At 40.0% G+C, this 18199-nt stretch overlaps 1 long non-coding RNA gene across 1 annotated transcript; it reads left to right on the top strand.

Moving 5' to 3' along the window:
* Positions 1 to 3081: 3081 nt before the first annotated feature.
* On the top strand, positions 3082 to 12706 carry LOC127059904 (uncharacterized). Its single transcript, XR_007778255.1, has 3 exons — positions 3082 to 3170; positions 11737 to 11801; positions 12599 to 12706. It is a non-coding gene; the product is annotated as an uncharacterized LOC127059904 (long non-coding RNA).
* The last annotated feature ends 5493 nt before the right edge of the window (positions 12707 to 18199 follow it).

Consider the following 18199-nt stretch of genomic DNA (forward strand, 5'->3'; position numbering starts at 1 on the left):
AGTTTCTGAAGTTCTATGCACATACTGTTTTTCCACCACTCTTGAAATCTTATTTCTGTAAGGTTTTCTGAATTGTACTGAGACTAAAAAAATGTATTTTTCTGTATGTGCATTAACTAAAAAATGGGCAGTGACACTTGTGCTTGGTAAAGCTTAATGAAAAAAAGCAGTGATACAGAGCAATCCAATATGATCATACATTATCCTGAAGAGCACCTACCCACAACTGTCTTCTAAGAAGATAAAAGTTTTCCTTAGGAAGTTGGTGAGAATTACCAGTTGTTTACAACTTGCCTACAGAAAGACTCCACAGTGGGCTTCTTAAACCTCATGAGTGAATTCTGCAGAGAATGTAGGGATTTGCCTTCTAATACCTAGATTTTTCTTTAGATGAATCAAAGCATGTACCGGGTATGGCAATAATAGTAAGAAAGTCAGCTATATGTTGTATGAACATTTTCAGGTTTGAGTGAATTGCTTTTCAGTCTTTTGTCTCTTGGTAGTATTTGCAAAAATTATATATGGGAATGGTTTACTCTTTCAGTAAACAGATTAATTACTGTTTCATGCCCCGTGTTCATTTTTTTCGTGAAATATTCCCTATGTTTCCTGTTTCAGGGACTTTCATATGCTTCTTGCAATCTTTTTTCACTTTTTTCTAGAGTCCATTTTACAAGCTCTCTTAGTTCCTAACTCCTTTCTAGTATTAGTAGCTTAGAACTAAATCAAATAGACATCTGAATGAAGGTTTTACTATATGCTTTATATTTTAATGGATTTATCAAATTTTCTTTGCTTGTTTTTGTTACCTGATCGTCTGTAAACAGCTTCTGTGTCTTGAGGTGTAAATTGTAAAGTACTTTGTTTTGGAAGCAGTTAGTTAGTTTATGGCCTGTAAATTACTAGCCTGAGTGATTTCTTTTCTTTTTTTTCAAGTCTCACCTTGGTTTTTCCCATGCTGTATTTTATCAGCATGCCTTCTGTTCAACAGGCTCATTAATAGCTCTTCAGTTGTTCCCATCATTATTGAGATATGTTCGTACAAATTTTGCCACCTTTGCCATCTCATTTGTTGGACTTGGCTTAAGCATTAATAATCTTCAGTGCTATATGCTTCATAAAGGGGCAATAGATGTGGATTTTATTATTATTTTCCTATTTTATACTCACCTTTCAATTATTGGACAAAATCTCACCTTTATTTTTTGACTACTTAGAGCCTCTTTGTCAAAGCTTGTGGTGGGGGTGGGATTTTTTTTTTTTTTTTTTAAATATGAGCGGAGTCATGGTGACCTGAATTTCTTTGCTTACAATATTCATTAAAGGCTCAAATAATTTCTGATGGAGTAGAAGTTGTGATTTTTCTTTATGGTGTTTTTGCCATCCTACCTGATTCATACAGGTGCATAAGTTGTACTTCTAAGTACTATTCCTGTACAGCTGTTAACGTTTTCTTGCCTTGCTGATGTCTTTGGAGGAATGTGAATGACTTGTGAATCCATAACAGTTGCTGTACTTTCCACACAGTGGCAGAAATTTTAGATCCGTGTTTATAAGCTCTGGGAGCTTGATGACAAGTTCACACTTGATGTTGTCTTGACTGTTCGTGGTGTCACATATTAGGTGGGGACAAATTAGTAAAGGATTAATATACGAGTGCACTGAGAACATGCCAGGTAAACTCACGTGGACCTACTGTGTTACAAAAGCAACTTACTCTTTGCTTTTGAGGGGAGAGGAGGCAATGAAGGACATGCACTTGGATATTTAATGTCTGACTGCAGGAACTCTGAAGTCCCACACTTCAATGGTTCTGCTTAGTGTTCTCCATTCAATCTTCATGTCTCATGAATGTATATTAAATCCTTAAAGTTTACAGCTGTTCCTCTAAGCCTTTATTGCAGCTTTTCTGTACTGTGGAGTTTGGTGTCTAGTTTAATGGTTTTACTATGGGGAAATAGAGATCTTCCACGCTTACAATGATAACTTCTGTTAAACACAAAGTTGAAGTACTTTCAAAATGCCACCATACAATATCACCTATAAAAATGAGTCAGATTTTTGTCTAAATTATAAATAAAAAAACTAGAAAATGGATTACAGGTCCTTTGAACTAGGTCTGACAATTTATTTGGCAAAAGCTACTAAATAACTGTAAGGGCTTTGATTTCTTCTTGGTCTTAAGATGGTTTAATTCAGTGCTTCAGAGGTAAATGAAACTTGGGCAATTGCTACAATTTGAATCTGACAGGTTCTGTTTTCTTACTCCAGTGGGATGAGATGACTCATTTTTAAATGGAAAACTTGTTAACATATAAAAGCTGTGAAAATGGTATTGCTGAAGTAATGCTGATCTCTTAAAATGCTCTAGGAACTGTGAACTTTCCTATTAATTTATTTTCAGTACATTCAAAATTCAGTGCCTTTTTTATGAAGTGGAAAAGTATTAGCCAGCAAGAGTACAGCATGCACAGTCCTGAAGGGCATTACCTGTACCACGTGAATGAAAGGATGCAAGTAAATGCTGCCATTCATTCACTATTTTGACTAACAAGTAAATCAGGTGTGCAATACTCTTCTAGAAAGTATACTGCAGTTGCAACCCAAATGTGCACCAGCTTTAGTATGTGATAACAAGGCCTAATGTATGTTCTTGTGCTATTGTCTTGCAAAAGCAATAGCTTGCTGTCTTTTTTTTTTTTTAGGTGGGCATTCATGCTGTTGGATATAGTTAAAATTTGTTGGAGAAATCAATACATGTTTTTTGACCTAAATTGACTTAATGTGAAAAATAATTTATATATACTATACTTAAACTGTAGTACTTTCTGGTCTTTTGTGTGCTGCTGGAACCCTATGCTCTTTTTGTATTGTAAATGTAATTTTTTTTCTGGCATATTCTTAGTGTGTCTTTTCTTGTTAGAAAATAGAATGTTTCCCCTGTTGTTACTTGAACTATCCACCCAGGCTGATACAGAAGCTGACTAATAGAAGTGGCATGTAGCCATTGACACATTAGACAAGTTTTTCCTTGCATTTTCTTTCCCATGTGGTAATATTAAATGGTTTAAGAGTGGGAGGTTAAACAAAAAGAAAGAAGAAAGAAGACTTTTAACTTGACAGATTCTCTTCAGCAGTGGGAGTCCACAGTTTTGAGGAAAGAGTAACAGGTAAGAAATTTTCTTTTCTGTTTTCTTAAATGGATTTTGTTTGAAATTTAGCTTGACATCATATTGCATGAGTGCATGAAGTAATACAAAAATTAACAAATTAATGCTGATGTAGTCCATTTTATTGAAGGAATGGATGGATAAGGTTGTTGATCTCAATATCTTACTATAGAAAATAGTTGTCTTAAAAAAGGGAGGACTGGGATTTTGGGGACTGCTTTGTTGGTGGTGGGGCTTTTTGTTTAGATTTTTTGAGGGAAGACTTCAAAAGAGGTGCCTTGCTCCAGTTTTCAAGCCAGATTTTGCTTCTAAGCTTCTTCCCAAAAAACATCTCTTGAGTGTGGGCCAGGCCACAGAGAATGTATTAAGTGGAATTATTCTCCCACCTGTAATTGAAACTGGTGGTGAATAATGGGCTACTTTTTTTTTTTTTTTAATTTTGATCTCCATTAGATTGGATACATACATCTCTATGGTAATTAATTAGTGGGTTCTGTGGGTTACTGACTTAGGTTTTCACCTGAGTTCAACTCTCTCAAGTTGAAATAAGCTTGATGAGGTATTTTTTTAATTCCTTTTTATGTCACAGAACCAGTAGTGCATTCAGTGCAATTATAATTGGTAATGCAAAGAAGCCCTTCAGTTGTGGGCAGCTGCTATGTTTGGAATACTAAGTCCAGAGATGATGGTGATGATAATACAGCCATAAAGAATTGCAGGTAAGGGCACCAGCAGACAGAGAGAACAGGCTCTGGCATCATTAACCAAGTGTCTTGATGGTTTCTCTTTGTAGAATTAGGAAGTTTATTTTAATTTATATACGTAGCTAATTTGTAGAAGTTAAACTTAACACTTTTTAGGTGTACAGTGTGTTTGTACATAAGTAAATTTGCAGGAATTAACTGCAGGAGAGAATGTGAATGTTGAAACCCCAGGAAAATTAAGCATTCTGGTGTTTGTGACAGTTTTCCTAAGGAAAATCCTTGCAGATTTATGTCCCAGTGAAAAGTGGGGTGTTAATTCATGTTCCTTGGTTTTGCACTGGCATTGGCTTGTCTTTGTGCTGCCAAAACCTGTCTCCACCAAAGACAGGGCAACTGTGATTATGTTAGAAGAGATTTCCATAGTGTCAGGGCACTTGTGTAACTGGCTTGGGCTGAGCGCAGACTGCAGTGTGAAAAGAAGAACAAGGTGTGGAAGAGCCCACCAGGAATGGGTGGATGACACAGAGAACTCATTAGACCTAGCTATGTTTGTCCTTTGCCCTTACTAATTCAGCAGTGAATGCTGACATTATCAGTGCTGGATGTTTTGTGTTAATATGTCTCAGGGTTGTTTCTTGTGCTAACGAGTCAGGTGTACCATTTCTCTGGCTTGTCTCTGTGTAATCATTCTGCTGTGAAGTTCAAATTGGTTTAAGAAAAATTATATCTTCATTTTAGCTGGCATTTCTGGTGTGGTATGTAACTATACCTATATTGACAGCATTCTGATGCTCTTTAGTGTTACATTTTCTGTAAAAATTAGAAGCCTGAGTATGTTTCAAAAGTTATCATTCTCAACTCAGTCCTTTGCCATGTGATGAGCATTAGATTAGCAGTCATGGGCCCCTCCATATTGTTTAACAGTGGTATTGGAGACTTGTCTCCTTCAATTAACATCAGATTTGTCTTTTTTTTCTTTTCTCCAATATTTTTTCTTAGAAATACATGTGCATCTGTCTTAACAGTCTTTTTAATTCCTGGAAAGTCTTCTGGTCCTTGGCTGCTGTTCTGGAACTTTGTGGATCATTTGGAACAATGGCCTTTCCATCCAGTGTTGGCTTCTTGGGAAATAATACTCTTCATGATGAATTGCATTATCCTCTGTTGTGGAAATAAGAGCCAAAGGTGCTTTCCTCCTTCATGATAGTTCTGGGAAGCACTTTGTCCTAATAGAATGAACTCTGGCTGTTCTTTAGGAAAGAAACAAAGAAAAAGAGGGAACAGGTTACCCTTCTGGTTTAAATCAAATGCTCTGTAGTAAAAGCTTGCAAGTCATTCTAAAACTGTAATAATAGAGGAGCTCATTATATAATACAATGTCAGGAACTACTTTGGTTACTTATGGAAGGAGGAGATTGCTTTCTTCAGCAGTAGCAGGATGTTAATTCTGCAATAGTCTTAGAATTTCTGAAGAACAACCCAAACCACCTTCAGAAATATATCTGAAATCAAACTGTGCATATTACAGATCTGAATCTTTGAGGGTAGGGCACCGCACAGTCACCTCGCTTGAATTTTTATTATTTTACTGTTAACTGCACTGATTTTACTTTTATGATGACCCAGATGTATAATTTTTCTGTGTTTTTCCTAGTGCAGTTGCATGTGGTCTGGCATAATTTTCATTGAACTGGTTGAGCTTCCAGGAATCCTGCTTGTCCTGTGCTTTATTCATCTGCCTTGTCTTCCTGCCTCATTTGTGCTTAGTCTCCTACTCTGCTTTTTTGCTTTTCTCACCTGTTTTCTCTTGTGCCCCAGAGCTTCTTCAATTTTTCATCTCCTCCTTCTTGTGTTCAAGTATTTTTACTCTCCCTTCGTTTAGAACCTTTAATATTCAGAGCCTGCCTAATGAAGAGGAATGATTGCTTTGCTCCACACTTCTCCCTTACACCTTCATATTGCAGAGGAGCAGGCCCACTTCCCTGCATGGAGCTGTATTTGTGGGAACATCAGGGAACAGATAATCAAGCAAATAACTATATGGCCTGAGCAAACCTGTTCTTGCCCACAGAGGTGGTTATTGGATGGTGCAATGCCCACTTGAATCAGCAGCTTGACTTCAGTGCATGTGTTCTCACTGTGGAAGGTGCTCAAACAGGCTAAGCATCTGCAATTCTGAAATAGGGGGTGGGAAAATACATGGCCAGTATTTCTGCATATTTACCACAAGTGCCACACAGCATGCTCATCAAAACAGGGGCAGTGAAATTCTTATGTTGGTATTTGGGAATGTTTGCCTATCTCTTCTTTCTTCCTTGCTGAAGTTTCTTCTTGACCTACTGGCTGGTATTTTCTAGCACTGAAAAGAGAGAATAGTAAGGATTCCTCCAAGAGAGTTGCAATTCAGCAGTAACAGCTTCTGAGATGTGATTTGCTTGAATGCAAATAAAGCCTAAATATGCATCAATCCATATTTAGGCTGATATAGTGGAGTTGTTACACTGTGTTATAGCTGTAAATGCCAGTTTGTGCTGTTTATTGGGACTGTTACAATTATGGTGTGTGCTATAAAATCTTCATTCAAAACCTGATATCATAAACAAAGCCCTTTAATTGAAAAGAAAAAATAGCCTCTAGCCCACGCACAAAAGGAAGGAACAGCTCAAACTGAAAAGAGGAGCCAAAGTAATTGTTATTCACTGTACAGTGATGAGGGAGAGCAGACAAAGAGCATACACCAAGGAGCCATGGAAATGAAGCAGCATAAAAGGACTGGTGACAGCACCATTGGGAGTGTGCTCACCCACACGAATGGAGTGATGTATGTGTTTGCATCAGTGAGCTGGAGTGGAGTTCAAAATGATTTCATAAGGCATTTGCTAAGGGACTGGGCTCAGCTGGCCCAGGCCAGAGGAACTTCAGTTTCATTCTAAAGAAGTTTGTGCTTTTTCTCTCAAGATACAGAGGCGGGCTATAAATAGCAGTGGGCTTGAATAAGCAGTCAGCCTCTGCAGCAGGAAATGAAGACATCTAAGAAATCCCCTTTGTCCCAGATAGATGTGTATGTGTGCATGTTTACTTTCCCTCCATTTAAAAGACTGCTTCATATTTTATTTGTTTCAGAACTGACTCAGTTCTCCATCCAGAATCAGTGCAAGCCATTCCATAGCAGACTAGTCAGCAGGGAAAGGTTTGATTACTCTTGAGCATGAGTGTAATCCACATAGTCCTAGACTGTACATGGTTGCCTCAATCCTTGGTGAGCTCAATACCTTAGGAAGGGAGAACCAGTACTTCAACCATTTTAGTAGGGTACATAATTGCATTAAACTCTGCTCTTCCTCCTTCCCCACCATACCGATGGCTTGGGCACACATACCCGTTTGGCTTCCATGATTCAGGGTTTTGCAGCCCTGATACTTGAGCAAGTTGTTGTAAGTCTGATACTTGGAAAGAAAACCACCTTGAACTTTCTTCTCACACCAGCCTTTCCCACTGAATATGGAAAACATCTGCACCTATGTAGGCATACCCATGCCAGGGAACCTCATTGCCCACTGCCATAAGAAGAGTGAGAAGAATGTGTTGCCTGCCATCAGTACACAGAAAATACAGGACTGCCCCATCCCTGGTGGAAGAGCAGTAGGAGGCTCTCTGTCAATACTGATGCTATTTGATATCAGCATGGATATGAGTTGGAGTGAGAGCTGCTGATGCATAAAACTTGATGAGGAGAGGTAAAATATGGTGTGTCAATTCTGAATCATCTCTTTTTCAGTGGAGAGGTTTTAATGTCTGTGCTGGCCCTCCTATTTATGCAGTTGTAACAGCAGACTTACCAGTACACATACATGAGGGGGATGCAGGGCCTTAAAAACACTGACTGACTGTGATTCTTGTTTTTAAAACAAGAGAGCATGTGAATCTGAGCTAAAACACACCTTTCTTGTTGGTGATCCTGGCTGACCTGGTCTCTTTGCTGGTTCCTCATCAGTCCTTGTGAGGCCTTGTACGTTTGAATGGGACCCATCTCTTCCCAGTCAGGATGGGAGCAAGTGAGTTATGAACTCTTTACAGGGTGCTCTGAACTAATCCCCCCCAGGCTTTCAGCTGCTGTGCTTCCCAGTCATGAAAGCTGTCTTTTATTGGCCTGAAAAAGAAAGCAGAGATTTTTTCCAGAAGGTTTTATCTGTGTCAGCAGACATTAGGAAGAACAGTCTTGAAATTAAGTCATGGTAAATTGTGATCTAGAGAGCTATAGATTTTTTATGCTCATCTAAGATGATAGACAGGTACTGAAAAAAAGAGGAAAAATTAATGAAGATGTTATTTTTCTTTGACAGTCATTCACCCTTCCTGTAATCCCTATCCAGCTGATAGAGAAGTTTCACAGTACTCCCCCCCCCCCCTCTGAATTTCTTCCCCTAGAACTCAGGAAACTGGCCAGTCTTGGTACTGTCTTCTGGTAAATGATTACAATTTACACTTGCCACATGTTTTGAATATATATATTTGTTGAGCAAGCATGGCATACAGGCATGTTTCAGCAAGATTTGTCTGTCATTATGTGAGCACAGACAAAATTCACTACTCCTCAGTGGTGCTGCACACATGTACATTATCTGGCACCCTGATTGTAGTTTGAGAATGCTTTTGTTTTTAATGGACAGTGGCCACAAACTGAGATGCAGAAAAAGGAAATTATTTTGAAAGAACCTCGCAACATTATGCAATAACCACAAAGAGCATCAACATTTACTTTACATGTTCTCTAAGGGCTTATACTAAGGCAGGCTGAAATTTAATGGAAAGATCAAAATGACTAGACTTGGCTTTGGCTCAAACTCTAATACAATTCATTTCTTCCTGACTTCTGTTTGATATCAAAAGGTATTAAGGCACTTACACTTATGATTTTAAGAGGACTTATTTTAGAAGATATAGGGGATCAGAAATGTTAATTTGTACTAATTTGTATTTGTGACTAAATTATATATCCATGTTTTTTAAACTATCTTAGGCGAGGCATATTTACTTTACCAATCTTGCAAAAAGTATAAAGAGTGAAGATAATGCCAAATCTGCAAAGAGAATGTTATATGAAAGGGGATTTCATGCTTACTTCAGTATGAACTATTGCACTGTTCTTTATCTGAATCTGATTTCCTAAGTTTTCTGCTGTAGAATGACTGTGGCTTTTCTCAGATTTTCTGGTTATTAAAATTCAGCCCTCCAACTTCAGAGCTCCCTTGTCTAATGTTATCTGATCCTACCTAGGGGAATATATTTTAAGTGTTAGTTATTTTTAATGGATAAAACCTTAATAGTAAGAATTTAAAGAATTTTATACTTTGGGACTTAAAAACCTCAAGCTGGAGAAAAAAAAAGAATGTTATTTGTTTTCTCAGTTTATTTCACCTTTCAAATAATGTTCCAGCTCTTCAAGGAACACTATTATATTACTATGCCTATGCACTTGCACCTTACATTCCTATTCCATAGAGATTTTGCAAGTTTTCTTCATCTATAATAAGCTAATATTAAAAACAAATTCTGGATGTCTCAAAGAATCACATAATGGTTTTGGTTGGAAGGGACCTTAAAGATCATCTAGTTTCAACCCCCCTGCCATGGGCAGGGACACCTCCCTTTAGACCAGTTTGCTCAAAACTCCATCCAGTCTGATCTTAGACACTTGCAGGGACTTTCCACAGCTTCTCTGGGGGAACCTGCTGCAGTGCCCCACCACCCTCACAAGTAAATAATTTCTTCCTAATATCTAATCTAAATCTACCATCCTTCAGTTTATAGCCATTTACCCTTGTCCTGTCACTGCATGCCCTTGTGAGAAGTCCCTCTGCAGCTCTCTTGTCAGCTCCATTTAGGTACTGGAAGGAGCTATAATGTCTCTTCTCCAGGCTGAACAACCCAGATTCTCTCAGCCTGTTTTCCAAGGAGAGGTGTTCCAGCCCTCTGATTGTGCTTGCAGCCCTCCTCTGAACTCCAGTGGGTCCACATCTTTCCTGTGCTGGATGCAGCCCTCCAGGTAGGGTCTCACAGGAGCACAGTAGAGGGGCAGAATCCCCTCCCTTGCCCTGCTGCCTGCACTGCTTTTGATGCAGCCCAGAACCATCAATTTTCTGAGCTGCAATGTGCATGTTACTAGGTCATGCCTGGCCTGTATTTGTGTAGAAATATATTTTTCTCCATGCCTTTTGGAATCTTCTGGACTCACAGAGAACACAGTCTCACATATATTCCCAGTTTCAGGACTTGCCTTTGAGATCATCATTTGTTGCACCATTGTAGTGAAAATTGTTTTTCAGTGTATGAAAGAGCTTAAAAAGTAGATTAGGAATGATTGCTTTCAATTCCTTCATCTCATAGATTTTGGTGTTTATCTTTGTGGTGGTATAGCAATACAACACAACTGTAGCTAAGTTTGATAGTTTGTTCCTCTTGAGTTCTCTTTCAACTTCTCTGTAAGAAGAAGCATTAAGCTTGCTCCTTAATGATGTCCCTTTCTTCTCTACTGCTTGGGACTGGCTAGCTTCACAAGCTTCATATTGCAGTAATCATTATAAAATGCTTAGTATTAGGGGCTGGATGCTTACAAGAGCAGGGAGTTTCCAGGCCGGGATCAGATCCTGACAACTGCTTTAGTTTGACAAGGATTTTAGTAGACAAGGATTTAGTGATGTTACACCTGTTTATCTGCTGCAAACTGGTCTTTTTTTTCTTTCTCTTGCTGCCATTTTCCCATGTCTTCAGTGATTCACAGCCTCCTACACAGCAGTCCACTGGGACTGCCAGAGATGACTTTGTTATTAGTTGATGTTTCTTGAATGACCCAAGTTTTCTTTGTCATCTAATTCCGTCAAGGGGATGGTGTTAAGCCTCTGGGATTTTCAGGAATGACTTGCATTGCACACACTTAAAGGAAGCTTGTTCAAAGTGACCTAAAAACTTGAAAGTCTCAAAGGAATCACCATTTTTCAGTGCTGGGCTCAAAAACATGACTTCCTCAAGTGCCTGTTCTCTTTTGGACGAGTGTGTTTCCTTCATGCCAAACTCTTCTTTTTGCTTTCCTCTAGTCCTAAGTTTCTCTGTGCAAGCAGGGTCACAGTCCTGCTTGGATGTGAGGCACCCATGTCAAATGACCCCCTATGACCCCAATTCTTCCACTGTTGTGCCCTCCTCTTGTATCTGTGTGCTCAGTTTGTGAGACTTCTTGATCACATACAAAGCTGAAAGCTCAACCTTGGGCCCTACTTATGAAGCAACATTTAAAAAGCCTCTACAAACTTCAGCTTGTGTTGAATGTGTGAAGGTCCATCCACTTGCCAGAGTGGAACATTTCCTTTTTCTATTTGTGAAAGCAATAGTGAATCACAAATATCATAAGATTACTTCTGTTCACTCTATACATGCTTTGTATATGCCCCCCAAAATAGAACTAAATAAGGAATTAGAAAAATTAAATGGTACTGTGCGTTTTCTGCCATTGGCTTGTTAGAGCTCCTGTTCTTCCACATCCTTTGCAGCACTGAGAAGTGTAAACACAGCTAGTCTCTTCCTTTTTCAGCACTGCTTAGACAGTGTATCCCTCTGCTACTCGAATTTATTGCCAGAGTTGCCAAGTGGCAAATCACATGGATTCATCACATGAATGGACATTTGTTCATGTAGAATTGCTTTGGTGATGCAAAACAGTTTTCTATAGGTCACTGATTTGCTGCCATTCAGGTGCTCAGCAATGTTATTCATAATTTCTTTTTGCTGTTGATCAGAGCCACACTTCAGCCTGTGAAGAAGGGTACACACATTCAATATAAATCTGAACTCTGCAATTCTCTCTTAAGGTACATGTGGTAAAGAAGGCAGAGAACTACTTCCCCTGCTGCTTCTGCCACAAGTGGGATTTAAGGTGAGCTTAGAAACTTCAGCTGATGCTCCATATTTTATTGTGTGTCAGGCAAGCCTGGAAACTTTATCCATGAGGGCTGTGCATGCTCTTGGCTGATGAAATATTTCACTCGCTTTTGCAGTGGGAGGTTGTTTAATTAAAGGGAATAAGTAGCATGTGCTATATCAAACACTTTAATTCTGAAAACTTGGAAATGAGAATTAATAGATTCATGCAGAAGTGTGCTTACAGGGGATTAATGACTGTTGTTAAGCTGGTTATTATTCATTTCCATTTTGAATACATTGGTCTGAGAATATTCTTGGGATCCAGAAAATTTTAAAATGGAGACATGGGGCCTCGGGGGTGGGAACTGGGGCTGAAATGTGTTTCCCTTCAGTGCCACAGCATTGAAACCCACAGGCTGATGCTTCAGGTGACTGTCATTTTCACCATTCATGTGGCCTTGAGATTTCTGCTCAGTTATCAATCATGCCATAATACTGAGGGTAAGGTTTAAAGAGAGCAGTGAAAATAAATGTGTGAAATACTAGTAAAAGCCCAGTTTCATGCCACTGGTTGAGGGGAACCACAGAGCAGGTTTGTAAGATGGTCACATGAGATGTGTGCCATCGCTGTTGTCCACAGTCCTCCAACAGTCTCTGAGACTTGAATCAGACCTACTTTGCCTGGATTATGTTTTCTCCCATCTTGCTTCATCCAGAATTAGAGAAACTGCTTCACTGTTCTAGGACTGGGATTTAAAACAAATGAATGGTATTAAGAGTAAGTATTAAGAGTTGGCCCTTTTTAAAAAGGTGCCCTGTGGAATGGTATTTGAAGAAAAACTGATCATGGGGAGGAACAAGAGAAAGCAGAGGTGCACAAGTGTGAGTTTTTCATGCAGCAAGCATGGGGTGGAGGATGAGCAAGAAAGATCAGGATGAGCAATGAGCCTCCACTGATATTCACACAGAAAGGTAAGAGCATTAAATCAGGTCTATTGATTGGCACTGATACAAAAGTAATGCTTTTCTCTTAAGCACAACTCTGCTGTCACAGCTTTTTGGTTTCTGATGTGTGCTCCCAACAAAAGACATTACCTTAACACAGAGAGGTCGCTGCAGGCATAACTGAGGCTGTGGCCTATTCTCCAGCATGGTTATGCAGACAATTTTTTTCTAGTGCATTTTTACATCTGTATTTTTTTCTCCTGAATGCTTCTGTTGATAGTCCAACTTTCTCAATTGTTATTGCTCACATTAAGTGGTAGGAGGAAGGAAGAGTAAAAACCTGAATGCTTATAATATTCCTTCACTGTTGCAGAATCATTATCAACATCAAACATTGACAACAAGTTACATCAACACAGGGGATTAGAGAAACACAGAAATAGTACATGAGGGGTTAAAAAGCCAATGTAAGTGACTGTGAAACATCATTTTCCCTTTCTCAAATAAAATGCTCTCATCCAGTAACTCATCTATCTCAGTCCTCATTAAAGTCAGTGGGAGCCTTTCCATTAACTTAAAAGGGTATTGGATCAACCCCAGATCCTCCATGCTGGGTGTAACAGGCACAGTTGTTAAGCTCAGAGGTGAGCAGAGGGAATTTTATGACTGAAGAGTCAGTGTGAAATTTCAGCCCTCTTGAATCCACTGGTGAAACTCCCATTAACTTCATTAGTGCTGGGATTTTGCCACTAGACTCAGCACGGAGTGAAATCAGTGTGGCAAGAGACAGCAGGATGCTTGACAACAGAGATGCTAGCTATGTTTTATCTGTGGCTGGAATGCTGAAGTGTAAACTGTTTTCTCTGCTAAAGTTTCATGCTGCCATTTCAGTGGCAATAGGAGAATTGAGCCTGACTGCAGCTTCCTGTCTCACAAGGAGAGATATTCTGGCATGGCACCTGGCATGGACTTTCCTTCAGAAAGTCTCCCTTGGGAGATTTCCAGTTTATCCAGAGGTGGTTGTATCTAATATGCAGCAGACTGGAATATAGTGCACTTCCATCCAGCAGCAGAGATCATGCCCATAATCCCTTCCCAGGCAGAAGAAAGCATAAAGCTAGGGTTCAAATAAAAATGGGGAATTTGGAAGAAAAGAAGCTTCTTAGAAAGTAATGAGCTGTACCCATCCAGCTGTGCTATCTGCAGGGAAATGATATATTTTAGAATTGGAAAGAGTTGTGTGTGTGTAAGAAGGAGGAAAAAAATGATTGAAAACACATGAGAATAGGAAGGATTTTCACCACACTCTCCCCGAATCTGAAGAGAAAGATGTTCATTATAATAATTGCAGTGTAAGCCCCAGAAATATGCTGCAGTGTGAGGCCAGATACATCCCTGGAGGGCTTGCAGGCCGAGATGAATACAAAAAAGTCACAGGAGTTCAGGGGTAGGTCAATACAATGATTTCAGTTTTTAAGCAGCTAGTACAGGGTTTCTAGAAAGGGCTGGAAATCTTATTTTCCTTAAGCAGCTGTAGCTGAACTCAAAGGCTCTTGAAACTCTGGTTGCTTTCTGAGATGTTGGTGGTTATCAGTATCTAATTCTAGCCTGTTTCCCACCCTGGGGCTGCCTTTGAAGTATCACTACTGAGAACTGCTCTGTGGTCCTCTCTGCCCTGGCCTACTCCCTGAGCAGGCTCTGAATGAAAGGGTTTGTTGTAGGCATGTGCTTCACCTTTTACTTCTACATGCTGTAGACTGGTATTAGCAGTACCTTCCTCAAAAGAGATGAGGATGATAATGAGGTGGTGCTTAACTGAGGCTCCTGAGAGGACCTCATTGGCTTTAGGCTCTGTCTGCAGCCACCAAAGATCTGTCCTTGGGGAGAGCACGTAGGTGCTGCATTGTAGTGCCTGCATTTAAATGTGCTGCCTGTAAGTCTGACTCCTCCTGGGGTTAAATGCCTGATTCCTTCAAATACTATCTTATTGGTAATGCCAGCATGTCATTAACATAGTGAATCATTAAATGAGGAACATTTTTCCTGTCTACTTTTCTATGTGGTAATGTTAAATATGGTCCCCCACTCCTGCCTCCAGCACCCACCCTACACAGCCCCCATCTATTTCTCTTTCTGGAGCATTCAGAGTGCATGACTTCATCTGCTTGATTATCTCCAGCCTTGGGAATGCTGGCTTTGTCTCTGAAACCACCAGAATGTGCTGAGCAAACACCGCTCCCAGTCAGGCTGCATCAGGGCAGGCAGTTAGAGCCTCCCCTGCAAGAAAACTTGCTGGGAGCTGCTTTTCGATGAGATCATCTCTAATGATAGGGGTTGTCTTATTCTGGATTGTACATGAGGGCAGTCTCAGGGCCAAATAAAAGAGCTGTTGTTTCTGAATGTTTTTGTAGCTTTCTAGGATTGCATTTTTGCACAAAAGTGGGCATTCATTCTTAGTTACGTTGCAGTTTCATCTTTCATACTGACAATGTGGTTTCTGTCATTGGCAGCAGTGCCAGTAAAATCTACAATGGATTTTTGAAATGTAATTGGGGAGAGAGTGTTTTTTCTCCAAGAGGCATGAAGAGCTGTATCTTTGACAATGCAAACTTCTAAAGAGCTGTGCTGTTCACTCAAGTCTGCCTGGCTATAGAGCATTGTTGTTCTTGTGCATTAAGCAGTGGGAGTAGGCTGAAGCAATGAAAAGGGAAGGATTGCTGACAGGTATCTCACGGGAGCCATTTCATGGGAACTCCCATGATTGGAGTGCAGGAGCTCTCTGTGCAGCATCTCCAACTTGTTGAGGGGTGCATTTGCTGCCACAGATGTTCTGATGTGCAGAACAGGAAATTAGGATGGGTTAGATATTACTGGGATACAAGGAAGAATATTATGTTTCCATGTTAGCTGATAATATCTAAGCTATGCAAATGCAATCTTTTATGGTCTGCAGATATCTCCTTCTGCCCTCCATGAGGAAGATAAGTTTTTAGAGCTTGCTCAGAACTCAAGCTGTGGCATTGCATTGTCAGAAGTGATCCAAAGGAAGGGAGGTAGTGTGTGAAAGGAAATGGACAATGTGAGTTGCATGCCCTGACCTCGCAGTCTGTGAAGGCAGGTCTTGACATCTTGAAATTCCTCCTTGAATATTCAAAAAATGTGGGCCTGCCACTGCTTTTACACAGCAGAGGCAAATAATGCAGATGGCAATTACAACCACTGTTCAAATCTTAGTCAAGCATGTGCTTATTAGTTTGAGCAGTGTCAAGGTCCCAGCTTTCTCCCTGTCAGGCAGCACAACCCCCGCAGGTTTAGGAGCTGCCAGTGCATGTGAGGACATTTGCTGTTTTCTGTCACTCTTCTTGCATGTATATGAAGCTGAGTGTTACCCTGGTGTTACAGTGATTGCTTCCAGCTCAGCTTTCTGGGGGAAATAAATAATGCCAGTCAAATTAGGAAGTGATCCAGTATCTTGCTCTTAACCCAAATTAAGTAAAACAAAGCTTGTATTTTATTCTGGTTTCAAAGAGGTTTAACTCTTTGGCATGAAGCCCTCTATAGTCTCTTCTAGTCCATCACACAAGCATCAAAGAAATTGTTATAGCTTGGCTAGAAATGCTTAAAGATGTTCTAGAAAAGAGCTTATTCTCACTGATCTGAGATGATAAGCTTGAGCAGAGCTGAAACCAGCTTTCAGGAGCTTTTCAAATGGAGCTTTGACTGTGCACCAAGAAGCTGGCTTAGTTTTGATTGTTTCTATTAAGATTGGTTCTCAAGACAGTGTCAATATACAGTTTTGCATGGCCTAACAAATAGAAGATGTAGCTTTATCACAGATAATGAAATTGAAGTATTTTCCATTGAGAGAGAAGCTAGAGAAGGTTGCTGTGGACAACTGCTGACTCTGAACATTTTAGAATTCTCAAATCCAACAAATTCTTATCCATGAAATTTTAAAGACCTGGAGATAGGAGCTCAGTTGATCTCTGTATTTTGATTTTTAGTCAGTGAGTGGAAAAAAGTGTGCAGATAACAGGCTGTGAAAATTGAGTGCTGGTCTATCAGCTTGACATTGACCCAAAGCAAAACAATGGAACTACTGAAATTGGAGCTCTTTATTAACAAATATAGGGAGCAGCATTTCCTTAGCTTCTCTCTACCTGAGCCTAAGGAAAATGGATCTCACCAAATCAGCCTGATGTATTTTGCTTTACCAAGAGCACAAGCTTGCCTGGTCAAAGTTGCAGTAGTCACCCGAGTGGGTCTTCTTCATATCTTGACCCAGAGAGAAAATGAGCAGTGTCCAACAGAAAGTGGTTTTAATCCTGGTGGATCCCCAGGTGGAGGTGGATGGAGAGAATCATCTCTGAGCTGTTGGTGTGTATCGTAGGGGCTCTCAGGGGTCATTTGCTGGCTTTTTACTATTTAACACTTGTGTCAGTAGCTTGCTAGAAAACATGAAATGATTGCTGCTACTGTTTGTAGATGTGCATGCAGACCAGACACAACTGAGGGAATAACTAAGGCAGCTCACTGTAAAAGCCACCCACATTATTTGATAAACTGGGAGGATGTAAGAAACACTCTTATATCACTTGTCTGGTAGAGGGTCTTCTATTTAAACTCCAGATAGCAGGTGGTGAAGGGGCCTGAGGCTTTGGTCCAGCAGAGCAGTGACCAAGAGGCCCTGGTGGGTGGAAAAGGGAGTATGAATCCCAACACCCTGCCAGGTTGTGGGGTTTGATAAGGCACCATTGTGGATGTGGAAGGAAACATTAGAAAACTAAACTCAGTACTGGTAAAAAGGAAGTGGGTTGTTTACAAAGTCACTGTAAGTTGGATAAAATCCACTTTTGTGCAGAGGGCTAGCACAGATGATATCAGGGCTTGGAATGAGATTTTCATCTTGGTCTGCCTTTCAGTGCAGGGGTGGAGTTTACCCTCAGTATGTTATTGTGCTACATCAGGATTTAAATTCCTTATTTGCTGTATTCTGGCAAACATTTAAGTAAATGTTGCATTAAGTAGACATTTCTTTTTAATAACATTGACATTTATCTCACTTTTCTCCTGACATTTTTAGCATCTTCACAGATACCTGGACAGCTATTTCTGTTCTAAAATTTGCAGTAATTAATTGCTTTTCTGCATATCTGTGGGAGCAGCTATCAGCAAAGAGAAAGGGAGGCACTCTAGTTTCACATCCTTTGATTAAAAGTAAATTGAAATAATTAAAGGTGTGGTATTTAATGTAGAGGCTTTAGGGCTGGAAACCAGCATCCTGATACCTGCTGAGAAATACCTCACTCCACAAATAATCTCTGTTCTAGTCACTCCTGCCATGGCTAAGGCTAGCATTGGAATGTGGCCCACAGTAATTACTGTTTTGAGACAAAGGGGACGCTTTCTGTTCACCCAGAAATAAATCACTCTGATTGCTTTTCTCCTATGGCACAGTGCTGCATG

This window comes from Serinus canaria, chromosome 1 (genome assembly GCF_022539315.1).
Source record: "Serinus canaria isolate serCan28SL12 chromosome 1, serCan2020, whole genome shotgun sequence".
Taxonomy (NCBI): Eukaryota; Metazoa; Chordata; class Aves; order Passeriformes; family Fringillidae; genus Serinus; species Serinus canaria.